Source organism: Triticum urartu, chromosome 2A (assembly GCF_056163025.1).
Source record: "Triticum urartu cultivar PI428250 chromosome 2A, HENAU_Tu73, whole genome shotgun sequence".
NCBI classification, from domain to species: Eukaryota; Viridiplantae; Streptophyta; class Magnoliopsida; order Poales; family Poaceae; genus Triticum; species Triticum urartu.
In genome coordinates, this window is record NC_141874.1 from 638,111,350 (window position 1) to 638,133,157 (window position 21,808).

Below are 21,808 nucleotides of genomic sequence, written 5' to 3' on the forward strand. Positions count from 1 at the left end.
GACGGGGAAGGCGTACTGTATCGCGTGCCCATCTTCGATCCGCTCATGGAGCTCTGCTCGCCACCATCGGCCTTGTAATCGCAAACTGAGTTGGGGCAATAAATAAAACCACCGGAGATGATGCGTGCCCGTGGCCATCAACAAGCTCTACGTAGGTGTGTTAGAAGAGAAATCAGCGATCTGATTGTTGCGTACTTGCATACATGTGACGTGCATGCTTGTGTATCCGGCTGGCCGGCGGTGAGTCTACTAGCGTAGCTTTTCTAGGTCGCTGTGTACGTGCGGTGCAGGCCAGCTTGGAGCACGAACCAAGATCGTCAACTTCGTTTCATCGTCTTCATCGTGCGTCGCCGACCGAAAAGTATTAGATGGTGTGGACTGCGCCATGGCGAGGAAGAAACCTGCTTGCGTGATTGATAAACATTAGAGTACCCAAAATACCCCTAACTAGTCAATATACTACCGAAAATATGTTGTAGTATTGTCCTATCTAGGCCCTTCAAGCCACATAAATTAACAGCCTAAATTGATTTGATGCACCGTAAAAGGTCTTTTATTTTTTCTGATTATACATGCAACAAGGAATAGTAAAAAAACAATAACAAAATAAATGATCATGTGGTGAACCGGCTTCTTCTCCACTGCATCTGCTGATGACATAGGAAGTCACTGCAATATGGTATTATGAAATTATTTTTCATGAAAAAATGATGATACACTTTCATCTAACCAACTTGAATACTCACTTTCCTCAAGAAAACAATCTGAATAGTCTTGTGCATGGCATGATCCAAATTCAGACGGCACACTTTCTTATATGCTATCTATTAATGAATGAACGGGTACTTACATGTATATGAGGCCGGAACCAGGCGTCGCGGACAGGGTATCTGTCTTCCACATCATCAGCATGGAGGAGCTCCTCCTCGGCTGCTCACTGAAGGACGACAACGATTTATCCATTTCCCATCTCTATTGTGGAAATGCATTCTAGAAACAATAAAAGAAACAATAAAAATACAGAGAGTTATACTAAAGAAGAAAAATCCTTGCATGCCAATCGTATGAAATAGCTAATGCAATTATCCCATATATAAATGCATCCCTAACACCAGCAACCGCTCTAGAATATATTCCACATAAACAAGCACCGATCATAGATTTATGAGATAAAAGTAATAGAGTCAAGTTAGACTACCCAAAACGATGCATGTGGTTCTACTTGTCACTTTTGACCTTAAGTGGTTTCCGTGGACATATAGTATGATGAATTTGCTACATAGTGACCTTAAATAGTTTCAGTACACATATAGAAGGATAGAAATTCTACATGTACTGGGAACTGCCACCAAAGCCATGTTCTATTGGATCCAGCTTGAGCAAAAAAATTATATTGATTCATCAATCATAGACATAAATTTTGGCTCAAAGAAGGAGGACTACGTACAACTTCCAAAATTTTATGTGTGCCAGCCAGTGGTTTCAGGCTGACATTCAGATAGACGATGCAGCTTGGAAGTAATTCTAAATGACAGTCATTTTCCATATTATATCTGCAGGTGCATGCTAGTGCAAAGTAGTGCTACATCACGAAGTTGTTGTAAGGTACAGCGGGAAATAAATAAAAATTCAGTGCAAGCGTGGTTGCAAAATATTTGGCAAGAGTGTAGCGTGCAGGCCACTTACCAGGTCCGGCACCCATACTCCCCTAGTAATTAGCAATGGTGAAAAGTCTAAACAAATTGGATGGCACAATCAACAGAAGCAAAAAAATCCTTGGGCGCCTCTCCATGATCCGTTGCCCGGTCCACCTCGGAGTTTGGCCTGCTCCGAGCCCCGTTTGTGTTCAGCAATGGCGGCGGCCCTGCAACTGCAATCATTTATCCTAGTCTCCACAGTAGAACAATGGATGATCACAACTTCAAATCCTAGTATATACTGAATTAGTAAGGACCAGCGGGATAGCAAAAATTCAGAAAATTTCGTTCCAAAATAGAAACCTCTAATTAATCAGACAATAAACTTGCCATTTGATCTAATGATGAAAGGCACAAATGAATGGTTGTCGTGCATGCACATAAAAAATCCACACGAGAGTATGCAATCATCAATTCAATTTTTCAGCCTGGGAGTTAACACTGATAGGCCTTGCCTTGGATCAGGTCAAAATGAATGACCACAAGATTTTATTAGTACAGACTGCAGACCAAAAATTCCTCTTAAACACTTTTTACTGACTTTTGTATTGTTTTGTTCAGTACTTCAGTTCTTCAGTTTAGCATTCTAAACAAGCCAATGATGTTGAAAACAAGGTATGCTATTACAGATAGTTTTAAGGCTTGGCAACCAATGAATTTAGTAGCACACAATTAAACAACATCAGGTGACAAACTCAGCTTCCATGCTGATCCTAAATACTGCAACAAAATGTTTGACAGAATATGCAGGTCAGTTTGGCACTATAAGTTCCCAATCATTAGCTCGCCTCAGGTGTAAAACAAGCTACCATATAGTAAAGTACCAAATCACATGAGCAGTGTTGTAATCAGTCATGTAGATATTATAGAACATCACTGATTTTAACCAGTTCTGTAGTAGCTGTATAACTTTAGTGATTTTGGAAGCTTTGTAAGACTAATTCCCAAATTCCATCTGGTAGTAATTAAAAAAATTCCATACAATGAAAATACTCGTATATATTTCCATCATGAACTCAATATACGTGTGAATAAATCGATAAGTAAATCAATATGGTGCATACTCTAAAATCTCAGAGATCTTTGATGTCGTAGAAGTTATTAGTCTTCTACTCGTTTCGGAAATCCCTACATAAAAAGGGAGTACATTTCAAACTTCAGAACATGATGGTGCAAACGGTGAACTGAATAAAGCTATAATGGGCCAATATACTACATGGAGCATAAATCTGCAACATGAATTTTGTAGTTATAGTATTATTACTTTCTTCGAAAATGAAAATCTGTTTGCACCATGGGTGTGAAGCATGCATACCCGTGCACAATCAAGGATTGAAGTCCAAATCTCAGCATGTTCCACGTCACCAGAACATCATTGTATTCCCGAGTAACCAAAAATATTGTTACTCCTGGTTGCCATGAAATTTCTGCAACAAAGAGGGGACAATTCAGAACAAAGAGAGATAACAGAGAGAAGGGAGACGTAGTGTTGTTGTCGTTGTGCTCCCTCACCTCCCGGCCCTGCAACTTGAAACCACCGGCGCCTCTGCACTGCAACCCCATATGCACATCGTCCCTCTTTGTAGGATCAAAAGTATGTCTAGAGGGGGGGTGATTAGACTACTTGACCAAATAAAAACTTAACCTTTTCCTAATTTTAGTTCTTGGCAGATTTTAGCTATTTTAGGACAAGTCAAGCAATTATCACATAATTTAAGCAAGCATGCAAAGAGTATATAGGCAGCGGAAAGTAAAGCATGCAACTTGCAAGAATGTAAAGGGAAGGGTTTGGAGAATTCAAACGCAATTGCAGACACGGATGTTTTTCCCGTGGTTCGGATAGGTGGTGCTATCCTACATCCACGTTGATGGAGACTTCAACCCACGAAGGGTAACGGTTGCGCGAGTCCACACAGGGCTCCACCCAAGGGTAACGGTTGCGCGAGTCCACACAGGGCTCCACCCACGAAGGGTCCACGAAGAAGCAACCACCCACAAAGGGTCCACGAAGAAGCAACCTTGTCTATCCCACCATGGCCATCGCCCACACAGGACTTGCCTCACTAGCGGTAGATCTTCACGAAGTAGGCGATCTCCTTGCCCTTACAAACTCCTTGGTTCAACTCCACAATCTTGTCGGAGGCTCCCAAGTGACACCTAGCCAATCTAGGAGACACCACTCTCCAAGAAGTAACAAATGGTGTGTAGGTAATGAACTCCTTGCTCTTGTGCTTCAAATGATAGTCTCCCCAACACTCAACTCTCTCTCATAGGATTTGGATTTGGTGGAAAGAAGGTTTGAGTGGAAAGAAACTTGGGAAGGCTAGAGATCAAGATTCATATGGTAGGAATGGAATGTCTTGGTCTCAACACATGAGTAGGTGGTTCTCTCTCAGAACATATGAGTTGGAATGGTGTGTGTGTTCTGATAGCTCTCTCACCGAATGAGAAGGAGGTGGAGGGGTATATATAGCCTCCACACAAAATCCAACCGTTACACAGTTTTCCAATCTCGGTGGGACCGAATCAATAAGCTCGGTCGGACCGAAAATGTAAACCTAGTGACCGTTAGTGATTTTCGGTGGGACCGACATGCAACTCGGTAGGACCGATATGGTTAGGGTTTGGGCATATCGTAATCTCGGTGAGACCGATTACACAAACTCGGTGAGACCGAATTTGGTAATTAGCTAACCAGAGAGTTGGTCAGGCAAACTCGGTGGGACCGATTTGCTCTTTCGGTGAGACCGAGTGGAACTCGGTGAGACCGAAAAGTTACAAAGGGGAAACACTGAGTTTACATTGCAATCTCGGTGGGACCGATTCGCTCTTTCGGTAAGACCGAAAAGTTACGAAAGGGAAACCGAGAGTTTGCAACCCCATCTCGGTGAGACCGAGATCCTTATCGGTAGAACCGAATTGCTAGGGTTTGGCAGTGGCTAATGACAAGTGAAACTCGGTGGCGCCGGATAGGAAGAATCGGTAGGACTGAGTTTGGTTTAGGGTTTAGCTCATATGTGGATATGGAAAAGTAGTTGAGGGTTTTGGAGCATATCACTAAGCACATGAAGCAAGAGGCTCATTAAGCAACACCTCATCCCTCCTTAATAGTATTGGCTTTTCCGAAAGACTCAATGTGATCTTGGATCACTAAAATATAAAATGAAGAGTCTTGAGCTTTTGAGCTTGAGCCAATCCTTTGTCCTTAGCATTTTGAGGGTTCCACTTTCACATCCATGCCATGCCAATCATTGAGCTTTCCTGAAATAATCATCTTGGAATAGCATTAGCTCAATGAGCTATATGTTGTTATGAATTACCAAAACCACCTAGGGATAGTTGCACTTTCAATCTCCCCCTTTTTGGTAATTGATGACAACATATAGATCAAAGCTTCGACAAATGATAATAAGTATGAAATATATCGTCGCTTTGAGAAGTATGTGATTAGTAAGAGCTCCCCCTAAATTTGTGCATATTTAAAATTTGCTTTGGACTGCAAATGCACATAGAATTAGAGTCATGGGTTACTCTTCCATGTCACATACATCTTGGTGGAGCGCTTAAAATGATAAGAATGAAATACATGCACTCATCACCAAGAATAATGAATGATCACATAAGATAGATAAGATAATAGCATTAAGCAAGCATTAAGTGTAGCTTATGATCAAACACATGATCATCAATGTCTCACAAATAATGACGTAGTATCTCAAGCACTCAAAAGCAAACAAGTTCGAAAAAACACCAAATAAAGCAAGAGAGAAAAGCAACACTCTCTCTCTCTTGAAGCCTATGTTTATACATCTTCTCCCCCTTTGGCAACAAGTTACCAAAAAGTTCCTAGAAAATGCATAGCACTAGATCGATGCTCAGGCTTGATCTTCAGGTGGTGGTGGAGTCCAGATCACTCCAAGGACGAAGGCTTCGGTAGATACTGAAGTAGACGCTGGAGTTGGAGCTGAAGTAGATGCTGGAGCTGGTGGAACTGAGGCTGTGGCTGGTGCTGAGGTGGTGGCTCTTGTGTCAGCAACTGGCACGACAGACGACCTCGGACCTCTTGGCACTCTGGCAAAGACATGAGTAGTAGTCCTGCCTCTCCTCTCCTGCATGTCCTCCTAGAGCTGCTCCACTGCAGACTGAACTTCCGTTACTTTGACATCCAGGTCATAGAACTTCTGTTCCATGATTCTCTCTAGGCTCTGCTGATTTTGAGTGAGGGTGGCCAGACTTTGCTCAATCCTCAGCATGGATGCAATCAAGTAACCAAACTGCTCTTGTTTAGTCTTCAAGAAATACTCAGATGCCTCCTCTTGAGTTGGCATCTTGGCAGCTTTCTCCTTCCTCGCCTTCTCCTTCTTTGCGTAAGCTTGTGCAGACGATGGCTCGTTCTCAGTCATCACAACTTCATTGTTCTCAAAATCTGGACGGATGGGCAAATGTTCCTTGTCCAATAAGTATATGCCCGTGCCCATCTTGGAGTTAATGAGTTCCTGAATCTGAGGGGCATATCTGCAGCTCCTCTTCTGGTCTGCTGCAGTCCTCTTGATTGTTTCCACTATGAGGCTCATCACCTTGAACTTCTGAGGCACATCAAACACATGTAGCAAGTTGATAGCATGGCCTCTGATCATCTTGTGATCTCCAGACTTGGGCAGTAAGGTGTGCCTTAGTATCCAATTGATCGTTGGGAGCCCTGGCAAAAGGTAATGTACTGAGCCAAACTTGAAGGTATCAAGTGCTTCATTTGGGATCTCCTTGTACATATTTGACATTGAGTTGTGGTCCATCTTCTTCTTGGCATAGATATCCAAGTCATCATCTTGCTCCTCTAGGGCATTAATGATCTGTGCCCACTCAGCAACTGTGGATTGGTACCTTGTACCCTCAGACATCCATGTGATCCTCCCATCTGGATAAAAGTGAGCTGTGGAGTAGAACTGCATGATGAGTTCCTCATTCCACTTTGTGAGCTTCTGCCCAACAAAGTCAGCTACTCCACAAGCTATGAAGCTGTCTTGCACTCCAGGATAGTGCTCCTCATTGTCCTTGATGTATGTCCAATCAACCCATCGCATATCACAGACAATGGGCTTCTTATCTAGCAGCATTGTCTCATAAAAATCCTGCTACTCCTTGGTGTGAAACCTGTAGTCCACGGCAGTCCTTCTCCTTGAAGCATATGGGTCTGCTTCTCTCCACTTTCTCAGCCCTGAATCTCTCCTGAGCTTCATGTCCTCAGCCACAGGATGAGCATCGTTGTGGTCTGGGATCTTGGGCTTTAGCTTCCTTAGGACATTCTCTTCCTCTTCTTCAGCAACAGTCTCAGGCACTGGGGCCTTGTTCTTTTCAGCTGCAGGAATGCTTCTTGTGTTCCTCTTTGGCTTTGGCTTTGGAGCTGGCTTGGCCTTGGAAGCAGCTCCCCCTGATTTTATGGCATCTCCCATTAGCTTGGGTGCCTTGGGTGCTGGTGCAGCTACTTCTTCTTCTTCCTCCTCTTCCATGATGGAAGCTTTGCCAAGCACTCTAGCCACAGTCTTCTTCACCCTTTCCTTTCTTTTCTTGCTCTCAGCTGCAACTGGCTCTATGGGCTTCTCAGTTGACATTCTGGCCTTTGACATGGGCTGCCTGCCTGCTGGCCTTTTGATTTTCAGGCCTGGCTTAGTGCCTTGAGCTGGCTCAACTCTCTTGGAAGTGGCCTCTTCCTCTGTCACATGGTCTTCATCTTCGGAATCAGAAGTCCTCTTCTTTCTCTGTCTCGTGGCAGCTTTTGGCAAGTTGCTAGGAGTGCTCCTGCTGCCTTCATCAGAAGAGCTGGAGGGACTAGTGCCCTCACTCATCACCACTTGCTGTTCTGATAGATTCTGGCTATCACTCTGGTCTGACATGCTACAAGCTCTGACTGCTGACCCTGTGAACAGATTATAGATGAGGTATAAAGGATGAGCATCACAAAATGCAGAGATTTTTGCAAAAAGAATGATCCAAAAACTTAGTTTTAGTTTCCTACTGAAATCATCTCGGATCTATCGATTTTCAAACTCGGTGATACCGAAGCAGTTTTGGAACCTAAACTAGTGAACTCGGTAGGACCGAGTCACAGTTCGGTGGCACCGAGACTGCTAGGGTTTCATAGAGTTCCAAAATCGGTCACACCGATAAGTAATTCTCGGTCAGACCGAGTCTCACTTGTGCAATGGCATAAGCCAAATCGGTGGGACCGAGTTTTTCAACTCGGTGGGTCCGAGATGGTTTCGGCGGAAACCTAAACCTAGAATTTTCGAATCAAACCTCATCTACGGGCGTTTTGACTGGATAGAAGTTTATCAAACGTGGCTAGAATCAATATGATCACAATGTGCTAGGAATCAGATTGAGGAATAGCACAAAGATCAAGTCCATACCCTAGTTCGGCGGGGACTTGCTACGGCGGCAACGGCGGGGCAGAATTCCCGTTGACAGCGACGGACACCAGCGACTAGAGGCGGCTGGCGGCGAGAAGACGATCCGGAGACCACGAGGGCAGAGCAGGCTATCGCGCGGGCGAAGGGGTTCGGAGAAATTTCCAAATTTTGCCCGTGACTATATATAGCCCGACCCTGTCGGTGTGATCGAGTGGAACGACTCGGTGGCACCGAGATTCATAACTGCGTGCAGTTACTGAAACTCGGTGTGACCGAAAGGTTCAAATCGGTTGCATCGAGATCGAAAGCCTAGATCAACTTAATGATCTCGGTAGGACCGAAAGTGGAGTGTCAGTCAGACCGAGAATCATAAAGAGGTTTTGGAAGTTTAAGTCTATGACGAATCGGGGACTCCGAGCGCTCCTCACACAGAGTGGTTCGAATCTGACTTGATCAAATTTTGTGATGCAGCATGAATAGAGTTTGAGACAAGAAAAGCATAGATAGCTAGAGGAGGTTCTTAGGCATTCTTGTCCATCCACTTGGCAAAAGAAGATAAAACCAAACAATCAAAACAACAAGTGGATGTCCTCGAATGAGTAAAATATGCAACCAGCATGCTCACACAATAAGATTGCAAATGAAATATGTGACAAGGCATGCACAACCAATTCTAGCATCTATCAAGCAATTTGCGATGACTAGGTCATCTATATATGAGTATATTGACTTAGGAGTCAAGTGAGATCACTTGATCATAGGTCATACTCATCGTTTAAGCTCAAGTGGGGTTACCACTTTTACATAAACCATTGTTGTGTTCACATCTTTAGAGTTGCTTTAGCTCAAGTCTTAGAGTAAAGCTCCCCCTAGATGTGATATCCCCCCTAAGAGGGATGAACTAACATTGGGTTTTGTCGATGATGACTTCATGTAGATATTGAAGATGTGGATGCTCAATGTTGATGTAGATCTCTTGGAGCTATCCATTTGAGTGAATTGCACTTTCAATACCTACATGGGTTAGTCCCACAAGGAACAAACAAGGATATCCATAGACATAGAGTGATGCACACAAAAGATGATGTCCATGAAAACTTTTAGGTTACCTTGTCCCTTGTCTTACCAACAAGAGGGTTTGTGACTCCTTGAACTAGTGCAAGATGTGGAAGTTGATTGCACTCGTTCTTGCCAAAATGATAAGAGTGAAGTATGTTGGCGGAGTCACCCTCAAGAACTCTCTAGTTCTTCTTCTTTTGGATCCACATCATCTTGATGGGAATCCTTGGAGTTGTAGTCGTACTTGATGAAGTGGAGCTTGAAGTAGTCTTGGGAATCCACTTGACTAAGGTCTTTGGAGCTTCTTCAAATGCATCAATTTCCTCTTGAAGCTTGTCCTTGCCTTTTTGCTTGTAGTCTTATGGTGGAAGATCATCTTGAGCTTGTGTCCCCTTGAAAGAAGTATACTTCTCTTGTTGAGGGACAAACTTTGTCTTGGGGTATTGATCTTCTTCCCACTCAACTCCATTGTCATTGAACTTTCGCTCAAAACCAACACCTTGATTCTTCCAGTGCATTCCTTGCTTGCGCACAATTTCCTCGAATTGCTTACTCCCGGCAAGGCTTTTGTACACTCCTTTCTCTATAATTCCCTTCAATAAACTATTTTCTTGCTCAAGTGTAACTTGGCTAAGAGAATCATTAGTGGAATCAAGAGAGCTACTAGAAGTAACAATATTTGATTTAGCATGATCATTGTTACTACTAGAGGAAGAATCTTTCTTGTTAGACTTGACTTGAGGCATGTAAGTGGATAAGAGCAAACGCTTGGCAATGTAAGAAGAACTTTTCTTGCGGAGATCATCATTGATTGCTTTTAAGAACTCATGCTCTTGCTCAAGATTGAGCTTTTCAAAGCATAATTTCTCATGAGCTCTTAAAAGTTCTTGATGATCTTCGAAGATGGTTTCATGAGCTAACTTAAGAGTGTTTAGCTCTTTAGTTAGGGCCTCAATTTTCTCCTTATCATTGTCATTCGTTTTATCTTGATTAGCATGTTTAATTGACATTTCATCATAGTATTCATCACTAGAGTTGTCAACAAGCAAATCATCACCTAACAAGTCAATTTCATCACTATTGAAATCAACATACTCGGGGTGTGTTACCTTAGGACCTTTGGCCATGAAGCATCTTCCAATTCCTTCATTTGGTGAGTCAAATATGTCGTAGGAGTTGGTTGACACAAGTGCTCGACCGGCAACACCTTCATCTTGAGTATCTTCGGAGTCAAAGTGATAACTTCTCTCGGAGTGGCTGTCGGAGTCGGAGCCGGATACCCATTCACCAACATGAGCTTGATGTCTTCGTCTTGTGTAGCTCCTTGATGATTTTTCCTTCCTTTCTGAATCCTTGCTTCTCCGTGAGTATCTTCGTTCATAACGATCATCTCTACTCCTTCTCTCTCTTGGTGGTGATCCTTTGCTTCTTATTTTTGGAGAATCTTCTCTTCTCTTGTAGGGAGTCGTACACTCATTGGAATAGTGTCCGGGTCTTTCACAATTGTAGCAGTTTCGCTCTCGACTAGAAGATCTTTTGTCATTGTAGGACCTTGACTTGGAGCTTCTATCTTTGCTTCTACTCTTGTAGAACTTGTTGAAGTTCTTCACCATTAAGCTCAATTCTTCATTGAAGTCTTGTTTCTCACTTGATGATGTAGGGGCTTCACATGAGGCTTTATAGGCACCACTTGATTTGTTGTGAAGTTCCTCTTTATCCTTAAGTGACATCTCATGAGCAACAATTCTTCCAATCACCTCCGTTGGCTTGAGATCTTTGTAATTGGGCATCATTTGGATCAATGTGCACACGGTATCATATTTTCCATCCAAGGCTCTTAGAATCTTCTTGATGATGAATCTATCGGTCATCTCTTCACTTCCTAAGCTGGCAATCTCATTTGTGATGAGAGCAAGCCTAGAGTACATTTCGGCGACACCTTCACCATCCTTCATCTTGAACTTGTCAAGTTGGCTTTGAAGCACATCCAACTTGGATTCCTTGACAGAGTCGGTACCTTCGTGCATATCAATCAAAGTGTCCCAAATTTCCTTTGCATTCTCAAGGCGGCTGATTTTGTTGAATTCTTCGGGGCACAATCCGTTGAAGAGAATATCACAAGCTTGAGCATTGTATTGCAACATCTTCAACTCATCCGCGGTAGCTTCACGGTTCGGTTCTCTCCCATCAAAGAAGTCACCTTGCAAACCAACACACACAATAGCCCAAACGGCGGGGTTATGTCCAAGAATATGCATTTTCATTTTATGCTTCCAACTAGCAAAATTAGTACCATCAAAGTAAGGACCTCTATGGTGATAATTTCCCTCGCTAGACGTCATACTCTCCTAGGTTGTGAAACCAAGGCTATGACCACCAAAAGCTATGGAGATCAAGCAAATGGAGACCAAAGCTCTGATACCACTTGTAGGATCGAAAGTATGTCTAGAGGGGGGTGATTAGACTACTTGACCAAATAAAAACTTAACCTTTTCCCAATTTTAGTTCTTGGCAGATTTTAGCTATTTTAGGACAAGTCAAGCAATCATCACATAATTTAAGCAAGCATGCAAAGAGTATATAGGCAGCGGAAAGTAAAGCATGCAACTTGCAAGAATGTAAAGGGAAGGGTTTGGAGAATTCAAACGCAATTGGAGACACGGATGTTTTTCCCGTGGTTCGGATAGGTGGTGTTATCCTACATCCACGTTGAGGGAGACTTCAACCCACGAAGGGTAACGGTTGCGCGAGTCCACACAGGGCTCCACCCAAGGGTAACGGTTGCGCGAGTCCACACAGGGCTCCACCCACGAAGGGTCCACGAAGAAGCAACCACCCACAAAGGGTCCACGAAGAAGCAACCTTGTCTATCCCACCATGGCCATCGCCCACACAGGACTTGCCTCACTAGCGGTAGATCTTCACGAAGTAGGCGATCTCCTTGCCCTTACAAACTCCTTGGTTCAACTCCACAATCTTGTCGGAGGCTCCCAAGTGACACCTAGCCAATCTAGGAGACACCACTCTCCAAGAAGTAACAAATGGTGTGTAGGTAATGAACTCCTTGCTCTTGTGCTTCAAATGATAGTCTCCCCAACACTCAACTCTCTCTCATAGGATTTGGATTTGGTGGAAAGAAGGTTTGAGTGGAAAGAAACTTGGGAAGGCTAGAGATCAAGATTCATATGGTAGGAATGGAATGTCTTGGTCTCAACACATGAGTAGGTGGTTCTCTCTCAGAACATATGAGTTGGAATGGTGTGTGTGTTCTGATAGCTCTCTCACCGAATGAGAAGGAGGTGGAGGGGTATATATAGCCTCCACACAAAATCCAACCGTTACACAGTTTTCCAATCTCGGTGGGACCGAATCAATAAGCTCGGTCGGACCGAAAATGTAAACCTAGTGACCGTTAGTGATTTTCGGTGGGACCGACATGCAACTCGGTAGGACCGATATGGTTAGGGTTTGGGCATATCGTAATCTCGGTGAGACCGATTACACAAACTCGGTGAGACCGAATTTGGTAATTAGCTAACCAGAGAGTTGGTCAGGCAAACTCGGTGGGACCGATTTGCTCTTTCGGTGAGACCGACTGGAACTCGGTGAGACCGAAAAGTTACAAAGGAGAAACACTGAGTTTACATTGCAATCTCGGTGGGACCGATTCGCTCTTTCGGTAAGACCGAAAAGTTACGAAAGGGAAACCGAAAGTTTGCAACCCCATCTCGGTGAGACCGAGATCCTTATCGGTAGAACCGAATTGCTAGGGTTTGGCAGTGGCTAATGACAAGTGAAACTCGGTGGCGCCGGATAGGAAGAATCGGTAGGACTGAGTTTGGTTTAGGGTTTAGCTCATATGTGGATATGAAAAAGTAGTTGAGGGTTTTGGAGCATATCACTAAGCACATGAAGCAAGAGGCTCATTAAGCAACACCTCATCCCTCCTTAATAGTATTGGCTTTTCCTAAAGACTCAATGTGATCTTGGATCACTAAAATATAAAATGAAGAGTCTTGAGCTTTTGAGCTTGAGCCAATCCTTTGTCCTTAGCATTTTGAGGGTTCCACTTTCACATCCATGCCATGCCAATCATTGAGCTTTCCTGAAATAATCATCTTGGAATAGCATTAGCTCAATGAGCTATATGTTGTTATGAATTACCAAAACCACCTAGGGATAGTTGCACTTTCCATCTCCCCCTTTTTGGTAATTGATGACAACATATAGATCAAAGCTTCGACAAATGATAATAAGCATGAAATATATCGTCGCTTTGAGAAGTATGTGATAAGTAAGAGCTCCCCCTAAATTTGTGCATATTTAAAATTTGCTTTGGACTGCAAATGCACAAAGAGTTAGAGTCATGGGTTACTCTTCCATGTCACATACATCTTGGTGGAGCGCTTAAAATGATAAGAATGAAATACATGCACTCATCACCAAGAATAATGAATGATCACATAAGATAGATAAGATAATAGCATTAAGCAAGCATTAAGTGTAGCTTATGATCAAACACATGATCATCAATGTTTCACAAATAATGACGTAGTATCTCAAGCACTCAAAAGCAAACAAGTTCGAAAAAACACCAAATAAAGCAAGAGAGAAAAGCAACACTCTCTCTCTCTCGAAGCCTATGATCTATACATCTTCTCCCCCTTTGGCAACAAGTTACCAAAAAGTTCCTAGAAAATGCATAGCACTAGATCGACGCTCAGGCTTGATCTTCAGGTGGTGGTGGAGTCCGGATCACTCCAAGGACGAAGGCTTCGGTAGATACTGAAGTAGACGCTGGAGTTGGAGCTGAAGTAGATGCTGGAGCTGGTGGAACTGAGGCTGTGGCTGGTGCTGAGGTGGTGGCTCTTGTGTCAGCAACTGGCACGACAGACGACCTCGGACCTCTTGGCACTCTGGCAAAGGCATGAGTAGTAGTCCTGCCTCTCCTCTCCTGCATGTCCTCCTAGAGCTGCTCCACTGCAGACTGAACTTCCGTTACTTTGACATCCAGGTCATAGAACTTCTGTTCCATGATTCTCTCTAGGCTCTGCTGATTTTGAGTGAGGGTGGCTAGACTTTACTCAATCCTCAGCGTGGATGCAATCAAGTAACCAAGCTGCTCTTGTTTAGTCTTCAAGAAATACTCAGATGCCTCCTCTTGAGTTGGCATCTTGGCAGCTTTCTCCTTCCTCGCCTTCTCCTTCTTTGCGTAAGCATGTGCAGACTATGGCTCGTTCTCAGTCATCACAACTTCATTGTTCTCAAAATCTGGACGGATGGGCAAATGTTCCTTGTCCAATAAGTATATGCCCGTGCCCATCTTGGAGTTGATGAGCTCCTGAATCTGAGGGGCATATCCGCATCTCCTCTTCTGGTCTGCTGCAGTCCTCTTGATTGTTTCCACTATGAGGCTCATCACCTTGAACTTCTGAGGCACATCAAACACATGTAGCAAGTTGATAGCATGGCCTCTGATCATCTTATGATCTCCAGACTTGGGCAGTAAGGTGTGCCTTAGTATCCAATTGATCGTTGGGAGCCCTGGCAGAAGGTAATGTACTGAGCCAAACTTGAAGGTATCAAGTGCTTCATTTGGGATCTCCTTGTACATATTTGACATTGAGTTGTGGTCCATCTTCTTCTTGGCATAGATATCCAAGTCATCATCTTGCTCCTCTGGGGCATTAATGATCTGTGCCCACTCAGCAACTGTGGATTGGTACCTTGTACCCTCAGACATCCATGTGATCCTCCCATCTGGATAAAAGTGAGCTGTGGAGTAGAACTGCATGATGAGTTCCTCATTCCACTTTGTGAGCTTCTGCCCAACAAAGTCAGCTACTCCACAAGCTATGAAGTTGTCTTGCACTCCAGGATAGTGCTCCTCATTGTCCTTGATGTATGTCCAATCAACCCATCGCATATCACAGACAATGGACTTCTTATCTAGCAGCACTGTCTCATAAAAATCTTGCTGCTCCTTGGTGTGAAACCTGTAGTCCACGGCAGTCCTTCTCCTTGAAGCATATGGGTCTGCTCCTCTCCACTTTCTCAGCCCTGAATCTCTCCTGAGCTTCATGTCCTCAGCCACAGGATGAGCATCGTTGTGGTCTGGAATCTTGGGTTTTAGCTTCCTTAGGACATTCTCTTCCTCTTCTTCAGCAACAGTCTCAGGCACTGGGGCCTTATTCTTTTCAGCTGCGGGAATGCTTCTTGTGTTCCTCTTTGGCTTTGGCTTTGGAGCTGGCTTGGCCTTGGACTCAATGTGATCTTGGATCACTAAAATATAAATGAAGAGTCTTGAGCTTTTGAGCTTGAGCCAATCCTTTGTCCTTAGCATTTTGAGGGTTCCACTTTCACATCCATGCCATGCCAATCATTGAGCTTTCCTGAAATAATCATCTTGGAATAGCATTAGCTCAATGAGCTATATGTTGTTATGAATTACCAAAACCACCTAGGGATAGTTGCACTTTCACTCTCCCTTGCCCGACACAAGACACACAAGCTAGCACCGGCCAAAAATCAATCAATCAGTCAGTCAGGGGAAGCTTGTTGATTGACATCCAAAAATTCAATGAGTTAGAGAGCAGAATGAACTTATTAACACCACACATAAACAACCAACTATCCCCTGGTTCAAACTGGTACTGGTATAGATTTACAGATTCGACGGTTTGGTTTAGGCACCAGAAAGCAGAAAGCAGAGATATAAGATGACAAATAACAGAGAACCAGAAAGCAGGACGACGACACCGAGAAAAACGTTCAGATTGCAATTCGTGTATACCAAGCTATGCTATGCATTTTGGCATAAGTTGTGGAATCACGCACATATTTTCTTTCAAATAAAAGTAGTACTCAAAGTCTGAATTCAGTTTCAGAGAACAAAGCACGCATACTGAAGTTCGATGACAGGTTGACGGAGGTTGTCCCTGCAGGACACCTTGTCGGACAGCGCTGAACTTGTTGCCGGTGATGCTAGGCACTGGGGGGGACGGCATGAACAGCAGCATCGGCGGGAACAGCCTGACGAAGCATTGTTAAAAGCATTCATACAGAATATAATCTTCTAGATGATAACAATAAAAAATACAAATGCAATAATCCACCAAAATGTAGGAAAGCATTGTTACAGAATATATATTCTAATCTGTGATAAATAGAGATCTAAAACCATTGATCACATGCAAGAAAATAGGAGGAGGAGGTGCACAACTACATGTAGGGCGTGCAGACGCCGCTGAACTCATGAGTCGTGGGCTCCTGTTGCTTCCGTCGATCTCGTCATCCCCAAAGTCAAGTATACTGCCATAACATCAATCATATATGTGTTGGCATTTTACTGTACCTGTTATGACAGGGATGGCCTTGCTTTCAATAGAGCATGTTCAAAGTGTGAGAGTTCAATCAAACTCGACGAACTCATTGATGGTGTCCAATTTACCAGGAATTGGGTTCTCTCATCCAAAGCTGCCACAACTACTTAGTTTTACCTAAACAAGGAAGGCATGGTCAAACAATTTAATTCCACGCGTTGCACATTCATAAATCACATGACAGATGTACAACGCATTCATAATTGTACAAAGTAACTACCAAGTGTTCCCGAAAGAATAAATCCACGCACGCAATCAGCTAAACATAAAAATTTACCTCAAAAAAATAGGATGTATGGTGAGTTAGTGCTTGCACGGGTTCATATTTTCCTTACATCTGATTCACTCTCCACAATATACTTGTTCAATTGATCAGGCCCCTACAGTTCCAGAAAAGGAAACATTGTACAGTTTATACAGAACACAAATTATGTAGAAAGAATACGGCAATCTCAAAATAAATTGTCATTAGTGTTTTCCCACATCCTGGAGATCAAAGCAGAAAAAGACCAGCTCACATGACTGGCGCCAAAAAGGGAAGATGAAACCATAATTACGTATTTAAAGCAGTAACATGAAACACTAAAACTTATAAAATGCAAATAAAAACCGCAGATCTTGGTGAACTACCTTCGATATGAATTCAGAGGTGGCTTACGGTTTCAATCTACCAATCACTATGATGACCAGATGACACATAGTTAACTGCAATACCAGACGCCCTCCCCTGTTCATTGCTTAGAGCAGCAATGTGGTCACTGGCTAAAGATTAAAAAAAATTAGGCGCCTGGCTTGAACAATAACACACGCCCTCCCCTGTTCCCAAAAAATACCATCAACATGGCCACTGGCTAAAGTTTCAGGAGTACCCATTCTTGGAGTCGCCCACTCGAGTCCTAAATGTTTTAGCAAAGTATAAAGTACAAAGGTTAATCATGTGTCGCTGCATGTTTCAGCAATTATATGGTAAGGAATCAAGCTATGAACTCAGGCATACCTTGGTATCTTGGCCTTCTAGTTCATCAAAGATCAGGTTCAGCCTTTTAGGTACCTAATAAGAAATAAGAACAGATCTGTCAGGTGGCAACTTAGATACCAACGATGACCGTGTATGCCTGAGACCAAGAAGCAGCTCATCAGGAAGGTGGGTTAAGACAAGAAGCAGCTCATCAGGGAGGTGGTGAATCTAAGGATGCCCATCTGCACCGGAGAGCAGAACAAGATGTGGTGTGGTGAGACTGCAATAACAGGCTCATTGCCCATAACCGTGTGGCGGACATACGAAATTCAGTTTGTTCCTAGCTACTCCCTCCGTTCCTAAATATAAGCCCTTTTAGATATTTTAATGTGGACTACATACAAAGCAAAATGAGTGAAACTACAGTCTAAAATACGTCTATATACATCCGAATGTAGTCCGTATTGAAATCTCTAAAAAAGGTCTATATTTAGAAACAAAGGGAGTAGACTGTATGTCCTGTATATAAATGAACTAGACATACCAGCCCCGGCTTCTTCCCAACGGTTGTCGGATCATGCTCTAGGAAAAGTTTTTTTACGAGGATTGAAATGCACACCCTTGTGTTGCTATGCTACCACCCAAGATAGTATTCTTGGATGAAAGTTATCAAATACCAGAATGTAACAGAACTAAACATTACATTTGTGAGATTTGAAATCACTCGCCACAAAGCCTATCGTCGCAAGAAAGTGCTAATGAAACACAAGTTTTATAGCAACCACGGTTTAATCATCATTTGGGACACGATAAAGACCAACCACAAACCTAGTCACGGAAGCAGCTTCTCGGCCATGAAGCACGCGAACTTATTGCTCCGGGAGTACTCATACGGCACCCCAGCCATGGTGAACAGCCGCTCCAGGACCTCCTTGGCCTGGTCGGGCTCCGCCGTCTCGCACTCCATCTCGTAGTTTGTGCCGAAATCAAAGTGTGTCTCATCGAGCTCTAGCACGAGCCCCTGCCCCTCGCACTCCTCAAGCTCATACACGCCGCGGGTGTTCCGGAAGCCGCTGAGGCAGACGAACGGCGCTTTGTCCCCGCCGAGGCCGTACTCGTCGGAGACGAGCCGGACGATGGGGGAGTCAACCGCGTCGAGAGGGCGGGGTTGTCGACGCAGGTGAGGACGAGGGCGGGTGTCGGTGTCAAAACCGGTGGATCTCGGGTAGGGGGTCCCGAACTGTGCGTCTAGGCCGGATGGTAACAGGAGACAAGGGACACGAAGTTTTATCCAGGTTCGGGCCCTCTCGATGGAGGTAAAACCCTACGTCCTGCTTGATTAATATTGATGATATGGGTAGTACAAAAGTAGATCTACCACGAGATCGAGGAGGCTAAACCCTAGAAGCTAGCCTATGGTATGATTGTTGATGTGTATGTCATCCTACGGACTAAAACCCTCTGGTTTATATAGACACCGGATAGGGTTAGGGTTACATAGAGTCGGTTACAATGGTTGGAGATCTTCATATCCGTATCGCCAAGCTTGCCTTCCACGCCAAGGAAAGTCCCCTCCGGACGTGGGACGGAATCTTCAATCTTGTATCTTCGTAGTCCAGGAGTCCGGCTGAAGGTATAGTTTGGCTATCCGAACACCCCCTAATCCAGGACTCCCTCAGTAGCCCCCGAACCAGGCTTCAATAACGATGAGTCTGGCGCGCAGATTGTCTTCGGCATTGCAAGGCGGGTTCTCCTCCAAATTCCGTGCACCTGTTTGAATAAAGTCTGGTTTCTTGTAGATGTTGCGCTCCAATAATGGCCGCTTCCCACGTGTCAAACGAATATGAAAAGTCTGAGTGTTTTTACATTCACACCCCTAGCCGCATACATGAGCCGCCCTATTTAAGGAAACGATGATTTAGATCCAATCCACACCTCCTCCCTTCCGCGAGTGTTCATCAGAGCGCATCCGACAAAGGTCCATTCCACCATGGCTAGCCGTCGCAACTCCTCCCCTCGCCCTTCCAGCCCTAAGCCTGGATATTGGGAAAGATGTTCCACCCCGCATAGCGAGCTAGTGACGCTCCAGACCAAGGGATTTCTCCCCCCGGCCAATATGGTCCCGGTTCGATCCGGTCTTGCCGTCTACAACGGCGGAGAGCAAGCAGAGAATGCCCCTAATCCCTCCAAAGGAGAGCGGGTGTGCCTTGTCCCTTACTTAATAAGGGGGCTCGGATTTCCAATCCACCCATTTCTCCGGGGGCTGCTGGAGTTATACGGCCTCCAGCTACATCATCTCACGCCTGCCTCAATATTACACATCGCGGGCTTTGTGGCCCTCTGCGAGCTATTCTTGGGTGTTGAAGCTCATTTCGGACTGTGGAAGGAGCTGTTTTGCCTCGTGCCCTGTTCCAAGAAGGGGTCAATGTATCAAGTGGGCGGAGCCAAAGTGTGGCGCATCACCGGGACCAGATATCTGTCCGGAACCCCAAAGAAGGCGTCCGAAGACTGGCCCTCGGAATGGTTCTATATAGAAGACGTCCCGGTGCCGGATCCTGTTCGGATCGGCCTCCCTGAATTCAACGGTGCTCCCTTAAAGAAGCGCCTAAGCTGGCGCCCACAGAGCCCTCAGAGGGAAAGTGACAGGGACATCATTAACCTGATGGGCCGAATAAGATTGTTAGCTCATTCCGGACTAACCATGATCGGGGTCATGGCCGCATGCATCATGCGAGGGGTGCAGCCGCTACAGTATAGAAGCCACCCCATGTGGGATTTCAACGGGGAGGACGACACCACCCGCTGCGGCCGTAAGGGGCCGGATTCGGCTGCGGCTCTAATAAAGACCTTGTCCGCTTTGTACAAGGGATAAGAGGAGGATTTTCTCCGCGTCGACCCAAAGGGTGGATTTTCCATGTACAATCCTCCAAGCTGGGTGAGTGGTCACATCTTGCCCATCCGTTTTATATCCCCATTGTTAAATATTCAATCTTATCGATTTCAACGCAGGAACTGCGCCAGGCCGTCAAAGACATAAACAGCCCTCCTCCACAACCCGAGGACCCAGAACAGTCCATCGACCCGGACTCTCAAGAGGATCCGGACCTTTCGGTGGATCTGATTGATGGAGTGTTCCATCAATCGAGCAAGGACAACGCCCTGGTGGCCATTACGGCTGATTATCCAGGGCTAATTCCTGCCTCCCAGAAACGGGAGGCCGAACCTGCGGCGACAAGCCAACGAGGGGCCGCAGGGCCCCGTGGGCAGAAAAGAGGTGCAGTCCGGACCGGGGCGTCAGCGCAAAGGTATGGCGCACCCCCTTATTTCAGGTGTTATACCTTCAAGGCATATTAACACTTGTGCTCTCTTTAGGACAAAGAGACCTCGCCGAACTATATTCGGAGAGACCGCCAATCGCGCCTCCACCAGCCAGGCTCCAAAGCCTGGCCCGGAAGCGGGGCCGAACACAAGGCGCGCACCGGACGCTCCTCCGATGGAGGATGTGGACGGGTTGTCTGCCACCAACTCTGAGGTGGAGAGTGCCATGAACCACAGGCGACGCCTGACAATTCTTCGCGACGCTTGTTTCTCCCAAGAGGCGTTAGATGCCTTCAAGTCGGGAGATGCGTACCTCCGTGCCGCTCAAGATGGTCTAGCCAAAGCCACGGAGCAATATGTAAAAGACATACGGGTAAGAAAATTTTGGTAATTATATATATACCAGTAGCCCCCGAGACTTGAAACAGTTAGAATAACTGATTTAAGGATCATTTGTGATGCAGGTTCTTACGGAAAAGAATTCCCTACTGTCCAAGGAGCTAGAAGAGTGCAAAGCCCAACTTGAGGCCGCACTAGCCGCGGCAGGGGAGCCTAAGGAGACCCCCTATGGTAATATACACTTTGAAAGATAAGCATTTTGCGAAGCACGGCCTTGCAGATGGCGCCGGATTGAATCCGGAAAGGCAACACCTCCTACGCCAGCTAAAGGCTGGTGAGAGGGTGTTGCTAAAGGTGATGGGGAGAAGAACAATCTCCAAGATGCCAACACCAAGCTGGACGTCGAGCTGAAAGATGTTCGTGCCCAGCTGTCAGACTCCGTGAAGGAGAATCAGCGGCTTCGGCGTGGCATATTTAGTAAGTGCTTGAGCGAACCTTTTGAAAGAAAGTTCGGCGGGGAAGTCGACTAACAAAGCAATGTCTGTAGGTATGCTAACAGGTCGTCCTGCAGAGGAGATGCCCGGTTCTACGGGTGACCTTCTTCCCGAGCTCTCGCAACTGCTCGATCGAGTTCGACAGGCGATGTGA

The 21,808-nt window shown here is 45.0% G+C and overlaps 1 long non-coding RNA gene across 1 annotated transcript; it reads right to left on the reverse strand.

Annotated features, from left to right (window-relative positions):
• Positions 1-16,378: 16,378 nt before the first annotated feature.
• On the reverse strand, positions 16,379-18,386 carry LOC147986345 (uncharacterized). The gene is made up of 6 exons (XR_015615196.1): positions 18,332-18,386; positions 17,543-17,596; positions 17,415-17,441; positions 16,823-16,925; positions 16,614-16,662; positions 16,379-16,517 (listed from the first exon to the last, which is right to left on the reverse strand). It is a non-coding gene; the product is annotated as an uncharacterized LOC147986345 (long non-coding RNA).
• Between the last annotated feature and the right edge of the window lie 3,422 nt (positions 18,387-21,808).